This window comes from Schistocerca piceifrons, chromosome 1 (genome assembly GCF_021461385.2).
Source record: "Schistocerca piceifrons isolate TAMUIC-IGC-003096 chromosome 1, iqSchPice1.1, whole genome shotgun sequence".
NCBI lineage: Eukaryota > Metazoa > Arthropoda > Insecta > Orthoptera > Acrididae > Schistocerca > Schistocerca piceifrons.
Genome location: NC_060138.1, coordinates 963,616,354 through 963,620,428, shown reverse-complemented (window position 1 = coordinate 963,620,428; position 4,075 = coordinate 963,616,354). Strand labels below are relative to the sequence as shown.

General features: G+C 45.6%; 1 pseudogene; it reads left to right on the top strand.

Annotated features, from left to right (window-relative positions):
* The first annotated feature begins 3,480 nt into the window (after window positions 1-3,480).
* LOC124717735 lies at window positions 3,481-3,598 on the top strand (annotated as a pseudogene).
* Window positions 3,599-4,075: the final 477 nt, after the last annotated feature.

Here is a 4,075-nt window from a genome sequence, read left to right as displayed (position 1 = left end):
AGATTTGTTCTTCTGACAAACCTACTGCTTTACCCTCAAACTCTTAACAAAGCGCAGTGTACCTATTTGTACAGTGTTAGGAATTTCTATTAGTATTTGTACTTCCGTAAGTTCTACTTGTTGACAGATCATCTGCCTTTGACAGCGTTGACAATCCTGTCCCACCTCGGTCAGAGCAAAAATTGCAACGTTGGGTTCTGATATCTAATTATCAGTAAGATTTCTTGTACAAGCCCACTGCCCAACATTCGAACACTGACACGTTGTCTTGGTTACAGGTCGGTACCGACACAGCGTTTGATTCACCTGGGAAATCACGTTTTCAAATCTATTCTCAGGCTATTGAATGTCTTCAAAATTTTCCTCTTGACTTTTGACTTGTTGCAGCAGTAACTGCTTCTGTCTCAGCTCTCCAGATTGTTTTCCAATACGTGTACCATTGGTGGCCACGTAATTTGAAAGAAATTCCCCATCCAGTGAAGTGACGCTATTTTTTGCGTCATCACACGAATTCTGCACGATCAGCTGTTCTGGTATTGCATACAGAGAACGACGATGCGTGTGGCGTGAATCCTCAATCCATACAGCAGGAAATTCTGTCTTTATTGCAATAAGGTCATTGGAGCGTATCTCGCCCAAAGAAATTCATCTGCCGTCATTGTACTCGGCAAGACGTGGACGCTCTGACTGAGCAGCTGGCCTCTCGTTGTAAAGTTTGTGCAGAAAAGCAGTCAGCTTCCCTGTAATGCTTTTGTGAGTGGTCATATTCAGCTGGACCACAGCAGTGCAGTCATACTGATTTCGTCAGTCCATTGAGGAACACGTTTTTGCTGTCAGCATGACATCCGCCAGTACCGCAAATATGGTATAGGCTTTGTCTTCTGTTCTTTGTCTTGAAGGTCTTCCTGAGGTCACTGTCCATTCCTCCCACACTCGGGACCAAAAACTGGAATTTTTCTGTCCTCCTACCATTCTATGTCTTTGACCAGCAATTGTTACACGGTTGAAGGCACTATACCTTGTTACTTACATCTTCTGTGGCAGCCGCAGAAACAATTCATTCCAAAAGGTTGGACAAAATTTCAGCAGCAGGATGAAGTATTTTACGAAGTCTTTGGAAACAAACAGTGTTGGGAGTGTGGAATCATTACCAAAGCAATAGACGTTCGACATACACTACTGGCCATGTGATATTGTCCAGAGATCGCTGTGCCACATCAAAGTCATCATCACATATCGATAACACAAACGTTAGAACAGTCTCGCTGCAATCCACAATGATGTATAGGAGGCGGTCATGAAAACCACGATCCGTTCTTCCCCTCCATGCATAGCAACACCCTCGCCCCGGAGGTCAATATACAGCGCCAAGCACAAAAGCGCTCAGCCCGGTTCATGACCTCATCTGAAAGACGCAACATCATCATCTAGGGAAGTGACAGTTAACGTTTCTGATGATATGTACCTTCGTAAACGTTGCATTTTGTATTGCAACAAAACAGTTTGTTAATCTGTGCATCAAGTGACGTTTTTATAGTCAGTGGCAGTCATGTCGCAAATAACTCTGTGAAAGTTAAGAAAATATTTTATTCATTTCTGTAATAAAGTGAACTAGTTAGATTAGCCTTTTCCTAGAGCAATCAAAGTACTCCCATCCCTGGTCAGAGCTTTACTAAAACTGTCATTCTGAATACAGGTCTGCAGACTGAGGCTATGGGCCGTGTAAATGGGGGAAACTGCGGTTTGTTTCGGGTGTTTCCTCCTGCATTCGGGAGAGGTTAACCTTTCTGTTGTTATTTCCTTAGAGGAACATCTTTGTCTCTCTATCTTCCCCTACTCAATTTCGTTGGTCTGACTAAACGTCGCCGAGCGGTCTAAGGCGCTGCAGTCATGGACTGTTACGGCTGGTCCCGGCGGGTGTGTGTGTTTGTCCTTAGGATAATTTAGGTTAAGTAGTGTGTAAGCTTAGGAACTGATGACCTTAGCAGTTAAGTCCCATAAGACATACATTTGAACATTTTTTGACTAAACGTCGTATCTGATATAGGTAGCAGGTAAGGTCCACTTCCGCTTGGGCGCTTTTAGCTGACTCAAATGTTTCCTGCACCCAGTCAGACTGCAACTCTGTCATACATTGACGATATATTGACCTGTACATAGTTCAGCTTCAGCCTGTTGGAAACTAACGAGAACGCTCCATCATAGGGAATCAGAGACATAATGCAGAGAGTAGGCAAATATGTTAGCAATGTTTCCGTGTGGTGAGGTTCAACAGCCGTAAAGTATTTTATGAAATGCATTTCAACCATTAGTTGTTTATTTGTCCCACTAGTCATCCACCAGTTTAGGTTATTAACCGTCATCCAGGATATCTATCAACAACAACATAAAAAAATTTTGAAAGTACCATGCATAGAAGACCCGCCAGGTTAGCCGAGAGCGCTAATGCGCTGCTTCCTGGACTCGGGTAGGCGCGCCGGCACCGGATCGAATCCGCCCGGCGGATTAATGACGACGGGCCGGTGTGCCAGCCAGCCTCCATGTAGTTTTTAGGCGGTTTTCCACATCCCACTAGGTGAATACCAAGATGGTCCCCACGCCCAGCCTCAGTTCCACGACTCGCAGACATTTGAAAAACTTACGCACTATTTCACGGTTTACACTAGATGCAGACAGCTGGGGTACACTACTACCGTCCCAGGGGGTACGGGGTGGCGACAGAAAGGACGTACGGCCACCCTCTGAAACTTACATTGCCAAAATCCATAGTAACAACCCACACCTGGCGGTAGCTGGAGCGGGATCCGGATATAACAACAACTGTGCATATAAACATTCCGGATATAACAACAACTGTGCATATAAACATTCAAAAGAATATGGGATGCTTTAACTAATCTGTTGTACCCTGTATGTTTACCAAACGACTTTTTCACCAATATATTTGTTGAGTTTTGCTATTTTTGTATGCATTGTACTTTGATAATTTTTTAATGTAGATGGTGATAGCCATCGTGGATGATGGTTAATAACTGTAACCTGTAAATGACTAATGAGACAAATAAACAGCTGATGATTGAAATGCGTTTTATAAAATATGTTAGCTTTTAGGTTACTGGAGATAAGCAATAATGCCAGTGCCCTGCGAATTGCAGACGCTCTTGGCAGCAGTCCCAGGCGCAAGTTTCACTTCAGAGAACTAACTGATCACTTCATCCACCGCCCAGACAGTGTTGCAAGAGGTTGCAACAGAAGATGGTGACGAACAGATGAAAAGGCACGTCTTAGCAGAGGCAGCAAGTTTGATACGTGCCTCTGGGAACAGTTACGTCAGTCGGTTTACACTGGTTAGAATGCTACAACAGTGGTCCCCACTCACGAGAGGCCTCAGAGCAGGGCCAAGTGACGTAAAGCACTGTCGTTTCTGGCCGTAAGAGGAAGGCCAGTGATGTTTAACTTTCAGCTGAACGCTGTTGCTACCGCAACGGCCTTGCCGCAGTGGATACACCGGTTCCCGTGAGATCACCAAAGTTAAGCGCTGTCGGGCGTGGCCGGTACTTGGATGGGTGACCATCCAGGCCGCCGTGTGCTGTTGCCATTTTTCGGGGATAACTCAGCCTCGTGATGCCAATTGAGGAGATACTCGACCGAATAGTAGCGGCTTCGGTCAAAGAAAACCATCATAACGACCGGTAGAGCGGTGTGCTGACCACACGCGCCTCCTATCCACATCTTCAATGAGGATGGAACGGCGGTCGGATGGTCCCGATGGGCCACTTATGGCCTGAAGACGGAGTGCTTTGCTTTGAGTGCTGTTGCTACCAAACTTGGAGTTTGTTAATGTAAAAGCCAGGGGCATCGCTACCTTCACAGTATGAGAAGGGGATGAATCTGTGATTGACCAGAGGTGCCCTGGAGGTACAGGGCCACTGATCAGATTGGCCGAAATGTCGGTGGATTGGTGGACCGATCATAGGAAGGGAGAAATACTGCTCCGCCACAATCCCTTAAAAGCTTATGTTCTGCATTCAGACAGAGTTCTCAGTTAGATCGATGGAGTGCCAACTCCGTGTCG